This window comes from Ornithorhynchus anatinus, chromosome 13, assembly GCF_004115215.2.
Source record: "Ornithorhynchus anatinus isolate Pmale09 chromosome 13, mOrnAna1.pri.v4, whole genome shotgun sequence".
In the NCBI taxonomy this organism is placed as follows: Eukaryota; Metazoa; Chordata; class Mammalia; order Monotremata; family Ornithorhynchidae; genus Ornithorhynchus; species Ornithorhynchus anatinus.
In genome coordinates this window covers 18,438,858-18,458,910 of record NC_041740.1, presented here as the reverse complement: position 1 = coordinate 18,458,910, position 20,053 = coordinate 18,438,858, and the positions used below count along the sequence as shown (strand labels likewise).

The following is a 20,053-nucleotide window of genomic DNA, read 5'->3' as shown; positions in this document are numbered from 1 at the left end:
TCCCTTGTGGGCAGGGATTGCCTTTGATTCCTCTGTTACACTGCATTCTCCCAAGCAGATAGTACAGCACAGCACACACAGTAAATTCTCAATAAATACCACTGATTGATTGCTTCTTCTCCACTTTTTAAAATGATATTTATTATGCACTTACTATGTACCAGGCACTGTTCTAAGCATTGGAGTAGATACAGAGTAGTAAGGTTGGACACAGTCCATGACCTACCTGGAGCTCACAATCTTAATCCCCATTATGCAGATGAGGTAACTGAGGCATGGAGAAGATAAGTAACATGCCCAAGGTCCCACAGCAGACAAGTGGCAGAGCCAGGATTAGAACCCAGGTCCATCTGACTCCCAGGCCCATGCTCTATCCACTACACCACACTGCTTCTCTTGTCTACAACTGTGCACTCACAACCACCTGTGGCAATTTTTATTTTACATATTGACTTACATACCCTACTTTTTAAGCCCTTACTTATCCACACAACTATCTCTCTATTCTCTTCTTTCTCCTATCTGTAGTCACAGCTGCCAACTTACAAAAAGATTCTAACCAGAGCACTGCAAGTGATGATAGAGCCCTGTGCCAAGACCGGGAGGGGGGTCACCTTGGCTCGAGGGAAGGGCCACATCATTACCAGGTATTCCCAGGTTGGGCCAAGGACTGTGTCCTACCAGCAGAAGTCAAGGAATGGAGCAGCCAGCTTGACTCCATCTCTGAAGCCTGCCACTTCTGCCCCCCTTCCACTTTCTAATTCCAGCTGCTGGCAAATGAGGGACAGCAGCAGCTGGGACTGGGCACCACAGCTCCTCCTTGGCCTTATCCCACATGGTGGGGTACTGACTGCCCTCCCTCCACCAGCCAAAAGGGCCGCTGCCATGGCAAAACAATTTTCCCACAGAAATAGCTGTTCCAGGTTCATACCAGAACTGTTCATTTCCATTCTGAGAAGAAGCGTGGCCTAGTGGAAAGAGCAGGGGCTTGGGAGTCAGAAGACCTGGGTTCTAATCCTGGCCCTGCCACTTACCTACTGTGGGACCTTGGGCAAGTCACTTCACTTCTCTGTTCCTCAGTTCCCCCACCTGCAAAATGGGGTACAATACCTGTTCTCCCTCCTACTTGGACTGTGAGCCTCATGTGGGACCTGATTATCTTGAATCTTGCCCAGGGCTTGGCATATAATAAGCACTTAACAAATACTACTTATTATTTATTATTATTACTACTTTACCTGAGCTAATTTTCCGCCCAGTTTGATTTACCTCCAGGATCCTCCCTAACTTATTTTGTGTCTTGCTCCTCCACTAGAGTGCAATCACCTTGAGCATGGGAATCAGGTCTTTTTAATTCTATTTTACTCCCCCAAGCATTTAGTACAAAGTTCTGCACAGAGTAGGTTCTCAATAAATACTATTAATTGATTGATTGAAGTAGCTTTCCCAGGAGTGGGGAGCAATTGATAATGTTAAAGAAAGCCAAGAAGTCAAGAAAAACTGGACAGAGTTGAAGCCCCTGGGGTTGGTGAAGAGGAAATCATTGGTCACTTTGGAGAGTGCAGTTCAGTGGAGTAAAGGGGATGAAAATCTAATTGTAGTGGGTCAAGAAGAGAGTGGAGGAAGTGGTAAAAGCAGCAGGTGTACACAATCCATTTAGAAGTTTGGACAAGAGTTTTATAACAATAATAATAATGGTATTTGTTAAGCACTTGCTATGTGTCAAGCACCATTCTAAGCACTAAGGTAGGTACTAGTTAATCAGGTCGGACATAGTCCCTGCCTTACATGGGGCCCGCAGTCTAAGTAGGAGGGAGAACATGTATTGAATCTCCATTTTACAGTTTAAGAAATTGAGGCCCAGAGAAGTATAAAACCTGCCCAAGGTCACATAGCAGGCAAGGGGGGGAGTTGGGATTAGAACCCAGGTTCTTTGACTCCCAGGCCTGTGCTCTTTCCATTAAGCCATGCTGTTTCCCAGGGAATGTTAGCAAGGAGATGGGGGTGATAACTGGAGGGAACACTGGCATCCAGACCAGGCTTGAGTATAATTGAAAGCAGAGGGAAAGAACCAGCAGATGGTGAGAGGTTGAAGATGCTAGCATAGAAGGGAAGAAGGGCAGGAGCTGGAGTTTTTAAGAGGGGTAAAGGATGGAGTCATGGGTCAGGTGGAGGGAATAGATTTTGAGAGCAGGTGAGAGACCTCCTCTTGAGAGGCAGCTTGGAAGGAGGAAAAAGAGGGTGAGGGAGTATGAGCTCAGGGAAATAACTGGGGAAGTTCACATCTGAGGGTGTTTCTCTCTGGCCAATAACATAGCTGTGAGGTCACTGGAGATTAGAAAAGTGATTGTTGGGGGGCACTGGATCTTCCTGAGGGAGTTAAAGATCTAGAATAGGAGGGTGGGGGGATTGTAGGTCTGGGAGTCAATAAAGTCGGAAAAATAAGCAGAAGTGAGACTGGAACGATAGCAGGCCAGGGTGAATATGAAGTGGCAGAAGTTGGGTTGGAGTCTGGCTTTCCACCAACAACACTAAACTGCAGAAGTGTAGGAAATGGACTGTGGAGGTGATCCAGGGCTGGAATTGGCAAGATCAACAAAGGGAGAGTGAGTTGGAGGAGTCCCAACCTTATTCAGCTTTACAGTGAAACTAATGAATGAATGAGGGATTCTCCCCCTCGAAACCCACCCCACACGGAGTCCTCCCTGGGGGTAATTTGGGCTCACAGTCCAAGTAGGTAAAAAAACAAGAACTGAATTCCATATTTTACAGTATTTAAGTGCTTACTATGTACCAAGATGGGGTAGATACAAGTGAATCGGGTTGGACACAGTCCCTGCCCCATGTGGGGCACACACTCTTAATCCCCAATTTATAAATGAGGTAAATTGAGGCACAGAGAAGTTAAAAGACTTGCCCAAGATCACAAAGCAGCCATGTGGCAGAGTTGGGATTACAACCCAGGTCCTTCTGATGCCCAGGCCCATGCTCTATCGACTAAGCCATGCTGCTTTTTCAGATGAGGAAACTGAGGGACAGAGAAATTAAGTGACTGGCACCAGGTCTCATAGCAGGCAAAAGGCAGAGTGGGATTAGAATCCAAGACCTCTGACTTCCAGATCCGTGCTCTTTCCACTCTGCCACACTGTTTTCCAGTGAAGGAAGATTATTGAAATCAAAATGACACCTCTGTAATTTTGAAGTATTTCATCAGTACTTTTGATGTCCTAAACTTGACCTATGACCTCTATGCCATGTCCCTGCATTTATCCTGAAATGTTCAGATTTGGCCTGCGACCTGAGTGGAAAACCTGAATTTAACTTTTCCAATAAGAAGGTGGTGCTGTAAGCCAAATGAAAGACAAATATTCTTAGAATAGAAACAAAATCTCAGATTGACATTGATTTTGATTTCTGAAAAATATAAATTGATAACATTTCTCATTGTCTTAATGCCCATTTTACAGATGAGGTAACAGGCACAGAGAAATGGAGTGACTGTCTAAAGTCACCCAGTAGACAAGTGGTGGAGTTATGATTAGAACCCAGATCCTTCTGTCTCCCAGGCCATGCTCTTTCCACTAGGCCACACTGCTTCTCTCGGACTTGAGATGCTGAGAACACATGAAGATTATTTAGTAGCTAATTTACTAATAATTAATGTCCATTTGAGATAAACACTGAAGACTCCCTTCCTGACAGTTCAATTTTCCAAAGCTGCCACATAGCTTTTACCCTTTCATGGGCTCTGGGTCCTCAAAGCAGGTTCACAGGGACCTGTTTTCTTAATGAGATTGGGTGATATAAAAGGGGAAGGTCTTTTAAGGGGAGAACAAGGGGACTGGGGTTTTAGAGGGGGCAGACTGGCTTCACAGAGTTAAACTACAAAAACCCAATCTGGGTCTTTTCAGCTTTACTCAGAAGTTCCCAGGTTGTTTGGAGACTTGGGATGAAAAAGGTTTTACTTCCACACCTGGTAAACCCATCCTGCTGGAATTTATTATGGGAAGGTTGGGTTGTCTTGTTGGTCTCCTTATAGGGTACCTGGTAATTTTTGCCCCACCCTTTCCCACCTCCATTGTTTTTGCTAGGGAGAAATCTAAAGTCTCCCAAACAGAGATGACTCTGGGATTGTGCCGACACTGTTTCAAATCAATCGATCATATTTATTGTGTGCAGGTCACTGTACTAAGTGCTTGAGAGAGTATGATTTTACAATATAACAGACACATTCCCTGCCCACAGTGAGGTTAGAGTTAAGAGCAGGAAACAGACATTAATATAGTTAAATAAATTATGGATATGTACATTAGTGCTGTGGAGGTGGGGGCGGTGAAAAAAGGGAGAAAATCAGGGTAACGCTGCTTTTATCTGCATACACGACTTATTTCGGCTGGCCAGACAGTATTCTTGTTTCCCAGCTCCAGAGGAGAAAGGGTTAAAAAAGTATATAGAAAAGAGGGGAAGGGAGGGTGAGTCTTGAAGTCATCTGTTTCACCAAGGCCAACCTCTCTTCAATAGTATTAAAGGGCTATTGTAATCTAGTTTCAGCATGCCAGTTTGCAAGATTCTTTTAACTAAATGTTTATTTTTTCTTAAAAAATGTGTGAGGTGTATGTATATATGTATAAAGGAGCATGTATTTCTGCCCTCTGGTTAGAAGAGGAAGCTACTGAAGGTGAGATTTTTTTTTTACTGTGTGTAGGAGTGTGAGTGCAAGATGTAATCAAAATCCTTAAGAAAGTTAAGGTGCTATATTAGTCAGCCATGCTCTTTGCCCTGGTAGGGAAGGAAATTAAATTAGTCTGATAAATATTCTTTGGATTGCATATTTCATGTTTTGAGGGTGTGTTCCAGAATTCTTTCCAATTGTGGAAATTCTGTTGGGCTACCATTATTTTTCCTTTTAAAAAGATTGGCACTAAATTGATTGATTGATTGAATAGCCCCTTTCCCAAGTTGAGGCCACCTCATCAGCCTTTCATGGGTTCTTAGAGATAATTGCAGTTAGCTTTGCCATTTCTTAAGTCAATTCTTTATGTCACTTGGGAGAAGTCCCTGGGGCTCATAGATTTGAGTACCGGATATCTGATGCATTTAAGCAATCCAATTGAATCCTCAGAGTTAGTGTAGCTTTCTGCAATTTCTTTTCTCACACCTCCTCAGGTCTCTTCCCTCTAGGTGGTGTCTTTTCTCCAGGGCATAATAATAATAATAATGACACTTATTAAGTACTTACTATGTGTTCTAAGAGCTGAGATAGATAATTAAATAATAATTATGGTCATTGTTAAGCACTTACTATGAGCCCAGCATTGTTCTAAGCACTAGAGGAGATTCAAGTAAATCAGGTCAGTAAATCATCCCTGTCCCACATGGGGCTCACAGCTTAAATAGGAGGAACAACAGGTATTAAGTCCTGATTTTCTAGAAAAGGAAATCAAAATACAGAGAAGTTAAGTAACTTGCCCAAGGTCACCCAGCACAGCCAGGATTAGAACCCAGGCTCTGTGACTCCTGAGTTCATACTCTTTTCACTAGGCCATGCTGCTCTTCCACAGAACTGGCCTTGCTTCCTTTTTATGTGGTAGGCAAAGCATTGTATGTGCCTTTAGATCATTTTCTGATAGCCATAAACCTCTCTTCAGGTTGGAACAGACAAATTCTCAATTGCCCCATGGATCTTACACTTGAATATGACTGATGTGGTTACTGAGCTGTAAATAGCAATGTGGACTAGTGGGAAAAGCCCAGGCCTGGGAGTCAGAGGACCTGGTTTCTAATCCTGTTTCTGCCACTTGTCTGCTGTGTGACTTTGGGCAAGCCACTTCACTCTCTGGGCCTCACTTACCTCCTCTGTAAATGTAGGACTTAATACCTTTTCTCCCCCCTCATTAGGCTGTGAGCACCAAGTAGGACAGGGGCTGTATCTAACCTGATTAACTTGTACTACCCCAGCACTTGGAACAGTGCTTGACACAGAGTAAGAATTTAACAAATATCATTATGCTGTTAACATTAACAATTATTATAATATATTATTTGTATATGTATATAATATATATTACATATATTGTGTAATATAATTATCAATGTTGTGTTGTTATTATATTATGTTAATAACAACAATAATAATAATCAAGGCTGTCATTGGTTGGAAACAGGGTTTTCCTAAAGTCAAGAAACATCCCAAATAAATACATTGCTTTATGTTTGGGCCATCATCACCATCATTATTACAGTCATCACAATTATGTGTATTGTGGGCAGAGCACTGTTCTGGGAGTCTACTATTTACAGAGCAGCAGTAATAGCAGTAATAGTAGCACTAATGAGAAGCAGCGTGGCCTAAGGGGTAGAGCACAGGCCTGGGAATCCGAAGGACCTGGATTCTAATCCGCTCTACCATTTGTCTACTCTGTGATTTTGTGCAAGTCTTTGAGGCACTTCTTCGTGCTTCAGTTACCTCATCTGTAAAATGGGGATTAAGAGTGTGCATCCAATGTGGAACAGGGACTGTGTCTAACCCAATTACCTTGTAGCTACCTCAATGCTTAGTACAGTGCCTGGCACATAGTATGCGCTTAAAAAAATAGCACAATTATTGTTATTATTGGTAGAAGTAGTAATGGTGCTTATTGAGTGCCCAGTGGATATCACGCACTATACTAAGCACTAAGTACAACAGAAAGAAAAAGATACATTTCCTGCTCACAAGGAACAATGGTAAAAACAGACAAATATTAACAAATAGAGTAATCAGAATTAAAAAAAGGAAGTAGAAATAAAAATATATATGGAAGTGTGGAGGATGGGTATAGATCATTACATAACTACATTAGGAAAGTAACCTGGGACCACCTCCCCTGCCCCCGGGGGAAAGTAATCTGGAACCCCTTGGAAACAAGAAGTGCCAGGGTAGGAATTCTGATCTGAATTATTCTAAATTATTATGTGCAGCATCAAGCAGAATAGACTGAAGGGGAGAGAGGCTGGAGGCAGGGAGACCAGTGAGGAGCTGATATAATAGTCTAGCTGCAATAGGAGCAGAGCGTGAACCACAGACCTGAAATAAGGGCTGTGGCAATGCACAGAAGGAATTAGAAGACAATCTCTTCCCTCCAAAAGTTTACAATCATATTGGGAAGACAAGCACCAAAGACACTCTAAGAAAAAATAAGGCCATAAACACAAATGGGAAAGACTTGGGCTGGCAAGATTCATCACCCACCCATGACATGCAGACTTACGGCCTTTTACGCTTGAAAAGCCGATGGATTCATTGTGGTAACGCCTGACTCCCTGCTGGATTCACACAATGAGTTGCTTCTTCCTGTTCCACCCTTTCTGATGTTTCAGGCTCTGGGCAACTGGCCCAAGCGTCCAAGACTCCCGTCCTCCCAGACATCCCCTCTTGCCCCCCTCACAGTTCTTACAAACCTTCCTCCCAAGTACAACCGGTGGGAGATGGGGAGAAGCAAAGGGAAAGATGAGGGTCTCTGCTTGGGGAACATAATGCCAAGAGACTACACATGCATTTTTTGGTGCATGCTGCTTATTTAACTGTTAGTGCCTGGCACCTATGCCTTCAGGCAAGAGGCCAAACCAACTTGTGAGTGGGCATCAAGCCATTCCAGCAGATGGGCTCAAGGAGAGACAGCCAAGAGGCAATGTATGTGCATCCAGGATGGGTGTGGGGAATGGGGTTACCATATGACTGATTGATTCAAAACCCATGCTGAAAAGGAAAGAAGTCTAGTGTCTTGCTTGGTACACCATGGGTCAAAATAAAGGAGAAAGTAGCATTCAGCAAGCCCAAAATTGGTAAAATCACCAATGAAATGATCATTTCATTGGTAAACAAATTTTTTAAATGGAGCCATTTTCTCCTAAAAAGAAAATTACTCATCTTTCCATCTTTTCCAAAGGCAATCACATATTCCAGCAGAGAGATTCCTCTAATGAAGGTATTTCTTGAAAAGAAAGTACCAATTTAGATAAAAATAGTAAACTCTATCTTGATGCCTTCAAACATACTGCCTCAATGGGTGGTGGTGAAAATATTCAAGAAATATCTTGAATTTATATGATGGAGCAAAAAATCCTTGCTAAGGCTTTGCTGAATGGTTTAATTAGCTTGTTAAACCTCCAATTAATTAAAAAATTATTTGAGTCCGTTTTACATATTTTTAGAAAATAATGATGTGGACCCCTTTTTGTTTTTTTCATTTTCTGAAAATAACAGGGAGGATTGCCAGTGGCAGTCACAGCAGCAACAGAGGGCTTCATGGCAGAAGTAATGGGGCAAGCCACTCAGCCTCAGAGTAGTAGCATTCCCATGGCAGCAGTGACTGAGGCAGGAAGCCAGGCTGTTGGATGAGGCTTCAGCCTTTCAAGGACACAAGACCACATGCAGTACCATTGATGAGTCACACCCATGGTCTATCCATCCAGTTTTCTATCTCCAACAGCAAAACCAGGATGTTTAAAGGACCTGTGACTTGGTTGTCCTCCTGGACACCCATTCTCATGGATAGAGATGGGTTGTCCAACATTAATCAATCGCACTTACTGAGCGCTTAGTGTGCGCAGAGCACTGTCCAAACCTCTTGGGAGAATCCATCATAACAGAGTTGGTAAATATGTTCCCTGCCCAAAATGAGCTTAAAGACTATTTCTTACTTCACCTTGGGCATCCTGAATATCCCCTTTAGTAAACCATTATAAACTGTTCATCCACGAATTTATCCCAAGCTTTTGAATCTACTGATTTTTTTTGCTTCAGCAATTTACTATGGAAACAAATTCCATATGTTTACCTCCCACTGGATGAAGAAGTTTTTCCTCTTGTTTGTTTTGAACCTACTGTCCTCAAGTTTTATTAGCTTCTCTCGTGTCCTGGTACCTTAGGATGAGGTGCAAAACAATTCTATGTTGGCTGTGTCCCACACTTCAGGATCTTGGAAATTTCAATCATGTCCCTCTCTTCCTGCACCTTTCTAGACTCAAGAGCCCTAACAATAATAATGATAACATTAATAATAGCAACGATAGTTGTGGTTTTGGTACAGTGTTAAGAAATGTACTGAACACTGGGGTACATAGAAAACAATCAGATCTAGTTCCTGCCCCATATAGTGTTCACAGTCTAACGATGAAGGAGAACGAGTATTTAATCCCCATTTCGCAGATGAGGTAACTGAAGCACAGAGAAGTTAAGTGACTTGCCCAGAGTTATCCAGAAGGCAGATGGGAGAGCTGGGATTAGAGCCTTATCAGTTTTTTCTTAAAAAGACGTAACTTCATCCTCCTTATCATCCAGGTTGCCTTTATCTGTACCTTCTCTATCTCTAATAATAACAGTGGAATTTGTTAAGTGCTTACTATGTGCAAAGCACTGTGCAAAGCAAGATAACCAGGTCCCATATGGAGCTCACAGTGTAAGGAGGAGGGAGAAAAGGTATTGAATTCCCATTTTGCAGATGAGGGAATTGAGGGACAGAGAAGTTAACTGACTTGTCCCAGGTCACACAGGAGACGAGTGGCTGAGCGGGCATTAGAACTCAGGACCTCTGACCCCCAGCTCTGTTCTCTTTCCACTAGGCCACGTGGCTTCTCAGTTACTTTCAGTCTTGCCCTTTCTGGCCAACCTCTCCCTCCCCTACTTGCCCTGGGAAAGAAATTTTTCACTTCCTCTTGTCCTCCAACCCTATAACAGTCCTCTACACTGTAAACTCATTGTGGGCAGGGAATGTGTCTTATATTGTTATACGTTGCTCTTCCATGAGCTGAGTACAGTGCTCTGCATCCATTAAGCGCTCAATAAATATGATTGACTGATGATTGACTATAAGTAGGTCTGGTACCTCATCAGCTCCCACCTACTATGAAACATCACCTCTCCTGTCATCACTGGCTTCCTACACGATCAACCTCCTGTCCCTCCTGTCTCCGTCCCTCACTGTAGGCATTAGTGCCCCCCAGATGCAAAGGTCACTGGGACCTGTTGGGCTGAGCAGATCGCTCTACATTTATTTTGCTCTGTTAAAAAGTACCAAAAAGCCTAATGCACCACAACAAGGCCTTGCTACTACCCTGACACTGGCTGCTATCCACTAGACAACACTGCCTCTCTACTCCTTCTCAACCTCTCAGCTGCCTTCGACACTGTGGACCTTCCCCTTCTGGAAACGTTATCTAACCTTGGCTTCACTGACTCTGTCCTCTCCTCATTCTCCTCTTATCTCTCTGGCCTCCCCTTCTTGGTCTCTTTTGCAAGCTCCTCTTCTGTTTCCCATCCTCTAACTGTGGGAGTCCCTCACAGCTTACTTCTGGGTCCCCTTCTATTCTCCATCTACACCCACTCCCTTAGAGAATTCATCCATTCCCATGGCTTCAATCTCTAATAACGTGATTCTCAAATCTACCTCTCTGGACCTGACCCCTCTCCCCCTCTGCAGTCTCACATTTCCCCCTGCCTTAAGGACATTTACTTAGATGTCTGGCCGATACCTCAAACTCAACATGTCTAAAATGGAACTCATTCATTCATTCATTCAATAGAATTTATTGAGGGCTTACTATGTGCAGAGCACTGTACTAAGCGCTTGGAATGTACAATTCAGCAACAGACAGAGACAATCCCTGCCCAATGACAGGCTCACAGTCTAAACGGGGAAACTCATCTTCCCAGCCAAACCCTGTCCTTTCCCTGTCTTTCCTATCACTGTAGATAGCATCATTTATCCACCTGTCTCACAAGCCCATACCCTTGGCATTATCCTTGAATCATCTGTCTCATTCAACCTGCATAGTCATACTGTTATTAAATCCTGTCGGTTCTACCTTCGTAACATCGCTAAAATGCATCCTTTCCTCTATATCCAAACTGTTACTATGCTGTTCCAAGCACTTATCCTATCCTGCCTTGACTACTGCACCAGCCAGCCTCCTCGCTGACCTCCCATCTCTCCTGTCTCACCCTATTCCAGTCTTTACTTCACTCTGCTGCCTGGATCATTTTCCTAAGAAAAGTTCAGTTCACATCTCCCCACTCCTCAAAAACCTCCAATGGTTGCACACTGACCTCCATATCAAACAGAAACTCCTTACCAGTGGCTTTGATGCATTCAATTACCTCACCCCTTTCTATCTTTCCTCGCTGATTTCCTACTGCAACCCACTCCAAACACTTCGCCAACCTACTCACTGCACCTTGACCTCATCTATCTCGCTGCCCACATCTTCCCTCTGGCTTGGAAGTCCCTCCCTGTTCATATCCAATAGACCACTACTCTCCCCACTTTCAAAGCATTATTAAAATCATGTCTCCTCCAAAAGGCCTTCCCCAGCTAAGCCCTCATTTTCCCTACGCTCTCTCCCTTCTATGATGCCTATACACTTGGATCTGTAGCCTTTAAGCACTTGATATTCACCCCACCTTCTGCTCCACAGCACTTAGGTACATATCCATAATTTATTTTAATATCTGTCTCTTTCTCTAGAAAGTGAACTCCTGGTGGGTAAGGAATGTGTCTACCAACTCTGTTGTACACTCTCCCAAGCATTTAATTCAGTGCTCTGCACATAGTAAGTGCTCAATAAACACGATTGTATTAATATCATTATCACTATTATCATCTGTCCTGTCCAAAAAACTGGTGGCGAAGCTAATGATTTTGCCACCATAATCCTAATTCGGAAAGGATGTGAAATTATGGTCTATGCCCATTCCCACTCCTATCTTATCTCAACCACTGTTACTGCTTCTGCTCCGCTGTCAGACCCTCCCAGTACTGGCTTTATTGGCTCCTTCCAGGTCTCAGCTCTCCTATCGCTTGGCATCCTCCTCCTTTTCCCATTTTCTTTCTCTTTCTTCTTGTTCTTGTTCCTCCCTCCATTCAATTTCCGCCTTCCCCATATGGCCATCTTAATAATCACCCTTAATCTTTCATGTGAGTGTGCCTGTTTGGGTATGCAAATATCTACATACCCTACTCATTGGTTTACTCACGTCTTCATCTTTGCATCCTTCCAGTTCTCACATTTCCCTTTGCAAATGATTTGTCAGTAATTTGTGTCAGACTGCCTAATGCCCAACACTAAACTGTAAGCTCCTGAGGACAGAGCCTTTGTCTTGTACTTCTTTTAATAGTAGAATTGGTATTTATCAAGTGTCCACTAGGTGCTAAGTCCTGGGAAAGTACAACAGAAAGAAATACCTCATATCCTGTCCACAAGGAGTGTATACTCTAGTAGGGAGGACAGACAAATATTTACAAGGAGAGTAATCAAAATAGATAATTTAAAAAAATGGCAGTATTTAAGTGCTTACTAAGTGCAAAGCACTGTTCTAAGCACTGGGGGATACAAGGTGATCAGTTCGTCCTTCGTAGGGCTCACAATTTTAATCCCCATTTTACAGATGAGGTAATTGAGGCATAGAGAAGTTAAGTGACTTGCCCAAAGTCACACAGCTGGCAAGCAGTGGAGCTGGAATTAGAACCCACGAACTCTGATTCCCAAGCCCAGGTTCTTTCCACTGAGTCACGCTGCTTCTCATTAACTAAGTGTATATGTATGCTTAAACTGGGAGAACTCTGTGGGCCAGGGATTGTATCTGATCTGATGAATTCATCATCATCTTATCTACTTATCATATCTTAGAACAGTGCTTGATACATAGTAAGTGCTTAACATATCATTAAATATATGTTTATATAAATACATGTATATATAATACTTTTATATATATATATATTCATTCATTCAATTGTGTTTATTGAGCACTTAATGTGTGCAGAGCACTGTACTAGGCGCTTGGAAAGTGTGGCTCAGTGGAAAGAGCAAGGACTTTGGAGTCAGAGGTCATGGGTTCAAAGCCCAGCTCTGCCACTTGTCAGCTGTGTGACTTTGGGCAAGTCACTTAACTTCTCCGCGCCTCAGTTCCCTCATCTGTAAAATGGGGATTAAGACTGTGAGCCCCACGTGGGACAACCTGCTTCCCCTGTGTCTACCCCAGCGCTTAGAACAGTGTTCTGCACCTAGTAAGCACTTAACAAACACCAACGTCATTACAATTCAGCAATAAAGAGAAACAATCCCTGCAGATACATATACATATTGAAACATACATAAGTATACATACATATACACACATACATACATATTAGCTGAGAATTGTTATAAACACAGAAGTGCCAAAGATAGCAGATAGGCTCATCTGACTGGGGGCATAAGGAATTAATCAAGGGAGCCCTGTTGGAGGAGGTGGAATTTTAAAAGGGCTGTGAATATAGGAAGAACTGTGGTCTGTTGAATTATAATTATTTTTATTATTATTATTTCTGGTATCAGTTAAGCACTTACAATGTGTCAAGCACTGTTCTATGCACTGGGGTAGAAACAAATTAATCAGGTCAGACACAATATCTAATATCTGTCCCATATGGTATCAGTTAAGCACTTACTATGTGTCAAGCACTGTTCTATGCACTGGGGTAGAAACAAGTTAATCAGGTCAGACACAATATCTGTCCCACATGGGGCTCACAGTCTAAGTTAGAGGAATTAGGAGAGGGAGGAAGTTCAAGGGCAGCATGAGTGGGGGTTTGGCAGAGGGAGTTCTATTGATCTCTCCCAAGCATTTAATATAGTTTTCACCATACAGTAGATGCTCTATAAATATTACTGATTGATTGATTGATTGATTGCCTTGATGATGGTCCAGCCCCCACCCTCTCAGCCAATCACAGACCGAGAGATATCTCTGAGCACATGGAGATGATTCTAAACCAATCAGAATGCTCAGAGGTGACTCAGAGGCAACTTCTATAGATAGACAGAGAGATAGACAGATAAACATAGAAGGAATTATTCATAGATTGCAGTACGAGTTAAAATGAGGTGACCAAAATCAAGGCGGGTAAAGGAAATGCTTGAAGGCTGCATAAAGCACAGTTTCAATGTGGAATTAGAGTTGAATGGAGGCAAATGCAGCAAAGTGATTTAGCACACTGGAGCCAGGAAAGGAGCACTGCTTTTCTAGCAGAAGCTTTGAGAGGACCGTAGGATTGAGATATAAAAACAAAACAGCACTAAGGGCTGCAAAACCCCACAACAGGGTACAGTTTATAGGCACATGGTATGGTCTGGACTCTCAGTTCTTCTTCAACACTTTCAGACACATTCCCATCTATACAGACAGTGTGGTCTAGTGGGCTAAACACAGGCCTTGGCGTCAGAAGACCTGAGCTCTAATCCTGGCACCACCACCTGACTGTTGTGTGACCTTGGGCAAGTCACCTAACTTCTCTGTACCTCAGTTTCATCATTTGTAAAATGGGAATCTCTATATCCAACTATCTGTGCTAATTTGTCCAAGAGAGTTCCAACCTGAAACAATGTCACATACCACAATTATTATCAGAAAAGCAGCATTGGAATGAAATTGAATTACTCTTTTGAATAGTTTTTCCTTGCTTAAAAGTAGTTGGATGAATATTATTTTAAACACATTCAAGGATTTTTAAGCAATGAAAAAATTACTTTCCTGAAGCAGCATGGCCTAAGTGGAAAGAACATGGGCCTGGAAGTCAGAGAATCTCGGTTCTAATCCCAGCTCTGCCACATGTCTGCTGTGTGACCTTGGGCAAGTCACTTAATTTCTCTGGGCTTCAGTTACCTCATCTGTAAAATGGGGTTTAAGAGTAGGAGTGGGACAGGGTCCATGTCCAACCTGATTAATTTATATCTACCCCAGTGCTTAGGACAGTGCTTGGCATATAGTAAGTGTTTAACAAGTACCATAATTGCTAGTATTATTATTAGCTAGACTGTAAACTCGTTGTGGGCAGGAAATATGTGTTATATTGTTGTATTTCACTCTCCCAAGCACTTAGTACAGTGCTCTGCAAACAGTAAGAGCTCAATACATTTGATTGATTGATGGGAGTTCTCAGCGGGACAATCATTTTTAGATGAGAAGCGCCGAGGCATATGAACTATTGGGTTTTAGGTCAGGTCATGAAACCCCAAGCATAGAAGCCTGTATGTGAGGACAATGACTGAAAGGTTATACCCTTTAAGCACTTGATATTCCATCCACTTTCAGACCCATAGTTACATACATATCCGTAATGTATTTTAATATCTGTCTCCCTCTCTAGACTGTAGGCTCCTTTTGAGCAGGGAACATGTCTACCCACTAGTATGATATAAACTAAGTATATCATACTAGTTTATAAACACAGTAAGCACTCAATAAATATGAATGACTGATTCCTAGGTTTGCTTAGCTAATGTGTACATATATTTCTTTAAAAGAGACCATGAGCACTGCCATCCTGGTTCAGCCCCATGTTCCATTTGGTCCAATCAATCAATGGTGTTTTAATCAATCAGTGGTATTTACTGAACACTTACTGTGTGCAGAGCACTGTGTACTAAGCACTTGGAAGAGTACGATACAACAGAGTTGGTCCAGGACTCGATTTGATGAGAGCACCAACACTTCGAGAAACTCCTTGACACCTATCCTCATGGGTACACCCTCAACTTTCCCTCTAAAAACACATAGACTAGGTGTCCATGAATTTATCCAAAACCTTCTCAAACCTACTGATACATTCTGCCTGCCCAATGCCCTGTGGTAACAAATTCGATAGTCTTACTCTCTACTGCCTGAAGCGGTTCTGGAAGATTTCATAAGTCATAATTGTTTCTTATTTTTACTGTCACTGAGACACTGTACTATTTGTGTAGGACCCCGCTGTTACTATAGGACTGTTTGTGCTCTGGTTGTATTCAGGCTATTTTATTAATATTGGGTAGCTTCTACTTAAACAGAAAATAGTATTATTTTTCACAACAGAAAACTCAATTATGCAAGCTGACTGTAGAGATTGCATGGACAAGCAGAAGCAACAGATAATTCAAAAATCTAATTTGGACATTTTCATTTAGTTCAACTAAATTTTCATACCAGAGATACAAAGTCGATGAGTTTTACCTTTTTTCCTGATGCTTTCCCTCCATCTCATGAAGATGCTGATGAGCAAAATGCAGTCCGCAGGGAAGTATCAAATTCACGGCCCGGGTCCTGGATCTTATATGTCCGTTTGTGCTTCTGTCCATGGGTTCTGGTAGGATTGTTCTCCTCGGTATGAATGTTTCTGTTCACATTCTGCCTGTCCTGGACTGAAGGGGTGAAGGGGGAAAGAAAAATTGATCAGCCCATAACAAGGAACAATATCTAGCATCTCCAGCACTCTTCCTCTTGGTGCTGCCTCTGAGTTTGGCTAGGGCAGCAGGAAGGGTTAGGATTACCTCCTGCAAGGTTTGTTTCTGAGATTTCACATGTACTACCAGGCCAGAAGCAGGAGGAGTAATAGGAGTAATAGTATGTATCAAGCGTTTACTATGTGCAGGGGTACTGTATTAGAAGCTGAGAAACGCTATCCAGGTGAGAATTTGACATGGTCCCTGCCCCTCAAGGGACTCAAGGTTTGAAAGGAAAAGAAACCATAAATGGCATCCTGTGAGCTCCTGTGACACAAGGTCATCCAGGCAGGGGAAAATGCTGGGGAGAATCTAGGGCAGCATTCTAAATCCTTGGAACTCGTATGGCTTCATTTCTGGCTATTTCTTTTTTGTATGGTATTCGTTAAGCACTTACTTTGAACCAGACACTACTAAGCACTGGGGTGGAGAAAAGTTAATCAGATTGGACAAAGTCTTAAACCACATTTTGACAATGTGGTAACCAAGGCCCTGAAAAGTGAAGTGACTTGCCCAAGGTCTCACAGCAGGCAACAGACGGAGCTGGGATTAGAACCCAGGTCCTTCTGACTCCCAGGGCCATGTTCTATCCACCAGGCCATGCTGCTTCTCATTTTCATTTCTGAGTTGCTGCTGGGTTGCAGTGCTGGGACTGCACTCAGGAAGCAACAGATAGCTTCTGCTCTCCCCTCCCCCTTTAAATAGTCTGGGTCCAACCAACCCGTCTAGATGAAAACAAGGGTTTTCTAATGATGTTTCACAAATGAAAAATAATTTGCATGGGTAAATTCTAATTGTTCAGAGATCATTTTAAACCATATCTAAAAATGTGACTTTTTGATGTATCTAGTTTTCTTTTTAAACTAAATTACAGGATGCTAGGCTTGCAAAATGATTAGCCTTTTGCTCGTCTATATTCACACCCAGTTTTTATATGACACACTATCACTATGACTAACTCTTGACATTAGTCATTCTGGAATATTGAGCAAGTTATAAAAGGTCCCAACAATCAAGTTATTATTTTAACAATTTTGCAAAAGAGAGATTATAAATACACTTAAAAGAGGTAAAACAGTTAGTTCTCCAAAATAATTTTAATGCTTAGTTGAGAGCGTAAAAAATACACTCTACCTTTCTAACAGAACTCTCGTTTCAGTCTCATAAATTACTGAGATGACCTTTAAACACCTAAATATATTCAAAATTGTGGCTTCAATACTAACAACAATGGTTCTTAGTAAAGTACATTGGATTTTGCCCAGAACCTCATTTTAAAATCATAGTAACAGTTTTTGCGTCCTTTTGAAAACAGCTCTCACCACCTTCAAAGCACTCCTAAAATCCCCCTCCCATAATTCCCTGATTTGTGTTAACCCAACCAGCCACACTTATTATTTATCTTATGCTTTTCTTAAGCATTTATGTAGATACATCCAACTATTTATTCAGCTATTTCATCCCAACATATTCATACTACAACCTGCTTATATCCTTATTCTTCCTCTCACTTTTTGTAAATACATTAATAATATCTCCCTCCCCATTCTGTGGAAACCTTGAGCGCAGAGATGTGTTTCTATTCTGTTGGACTCATTCCAACCCTTAGTACAATGCTTTGTACTTGGTAGGTACTCAATAAACACTACTGATTGGACTAACTGATTTTAGTTTAAAAACATATTTATTTTCTATTTATAACAAATATGTTCATAAAAAAAGGTTTTTGGGGGGAAAAACAATCCTTCCCATTTCTGTGGTCGTTACTGAAGTGGGAACCTTAATTAGGATTCATTTTACATTTCTATCACTAAACAGCTAAAAGAAAAAAGGATTCAGAAAAATAATTGTAATTTAGCTGTCCTGAATTTTATTTTTCTTTCTCTCTTTTTCCCCTTCATCTTTCCTCTCATAACATATTCCTCTCCATATTCAGGGTGTGGGTTCACCCAGTATAAAATGTAAAGAACAATTAGCAATTATCCAGTAATTTGGATTGGGTAGACAGCTAATCTGGATGATTTTCTCCCTGGAAACCACTTTATATCCTAGATATTAAGCCCTCCTTTTAACAGTACTTTTCAAATAATGACTTGGGGTGAATAGCTTTAACATATTAAATTAGATTTAAATAAATTCAGTTATTTTAGGTGAACGAGGCACATTTGATCTGGTTTTAAAACCACTAACTTTTGCAACCTTTAATTCGATCTCAACTGCTTTGGCTTTAATTAAATACTGAACAGCTCCAACACTCATACTAGATGTTGTTAAGCCCCTTTGAAACCTTACTACATTAAAAAGTCCAAACATTCCTTTTATGACTATTATTACAGCTTTTGTTTTCAAAACATTTAAAGCCACATTTAAACCATATTTCTATTCACTAACATCAAGGCAAGGTGGGAGGCAAATTGGGTGGCAAATCTATCTTCACTTACATTTCATGTTTAAATCCTCTTTTAATTTTTCTGATTTCATTTTCACCACATTATCCTATGAGAAACAGAGTAAATATGTCTGAGAAGTTCAACCAATCAAATTCAGATTTTTTCAACACCCTGTCAGGTTCTTGCTCAAAATTCAATTATTTTTGCCATGGGCCACTGAATGTGTTCAAGAATATTTCCAATTTTAATAGGCCAAAAGTCCATTAGTTAAAATTTTTTCTAGAATTGGTTTTGGATCTTTCCCTTCTGCCCTTTGCCAAAATGTTACTTTTTATGGCCTTCAAAGCACTGAAATATATTAAGTACTATGTTCCAGAAGAAAAAGGTAATTTAGTTTTAGACATTTTACATTTTTTGGAGATTCCCCAAAGGCCAAAATGTGAGCCCAAGACATTTTTTATATTTTAAGAAAAACTCTGCACATCAAAGATAATTTACCACTACAGCCTGAACATTACTGTGCAGCTCTACTTTAATTATTGAATTTTGTTTAGTTGAAAGTCTTCTGGCAGTAGGGTATGGCAGAGAGATTAAGATTTTGGTATGTTTACTGTGGCATTTTTTTGTTGTTGAACAGTCCCTGTAATTTGTTTTGTAAAATGTATTAAGAAGCATTTTAACAAACAGTACGTGTACCTTCACCAAAATAAACCGTAAGTTAACAAGACAAGCCCCCAAGTCTCAATTTCCTCCCCTAGTATAAGGTTACAAGTCATTCTGGCCATAGCTACAGAAACAAGTAGAAAATTGAAATTATTGTTTGGGTCATTTAGGGGAAAATCCTTCAATCCTTTCATTAAGGAAAAAGTGGGTTTACTGAACTGAAATGATCCTGATTACTTTTACCACTGACCAAACTCATTCAGAGCTCTTCTTCGCTTTGCCTTGGTCGCCACAATCTTTTTGAGATTTGGGAAGTGAATTTGTTTTAGATCTCTATTCAAAAAAAGAACTCCAAAATCTAGTAAGTCCAAGTCTCCCTTTGAATTTCAAATGTGCCCTTTGTAAAAATATCTATAATTATGTTTTCATGAAATGTACAAATTTAAAGAAATTCTACAGGTGGATTTTTGATTTTGTCTGTCTTTGGAAATAAATTGCCAGCCTGAGGGTTTTCTTTTTGCCACGGTAATCATAATAATTTTGATGGATTTATTATTTTCCTTATCATTTTTTTCCTTCATTCTGTGTTCCATCATTCTATTTTGGGTCTTTTCCAAACCAGATTTGAGTATTTCCATTTTCCTTCTTTTTATGGCTTCTCACTTTTCCTTTCTGGCCATTGAAAAGGTAAAACAGCCAAGCCTCTCCCTTTCTCTGATTTC

At 41.2% G+C, this 20,053-nt stretch overlaps 1 long non-coding RNA gene across 1 annotated transcript in view; it reads right to left on the bottom strand.

Annotated features, from left to right (window-relative positions):
* The window catches only part of LOC114816250, a 40,569-nt gene extending 21,793 nt beyond the window's left edge, over positions 1 to 18,776 (bottom strand). Inside the window, exons 1-2 of the long non-coding RNA XR_003764013.2 lie at positions 18,720 to 18,776; positions 16,010 to 16,197 (exon numbers count right to left, since the gene is read on the bottom strand). This is a non-coding gene — a long non-coding RNA (uncharacterized LOC114816250). The remainder of the gene's footprint in view (positions 1 to 16,009; positions 16,198 to 18,719) is intronic.
* Positions 18,777 to 20,053: the final 1,277 nt, after the last annotated feature.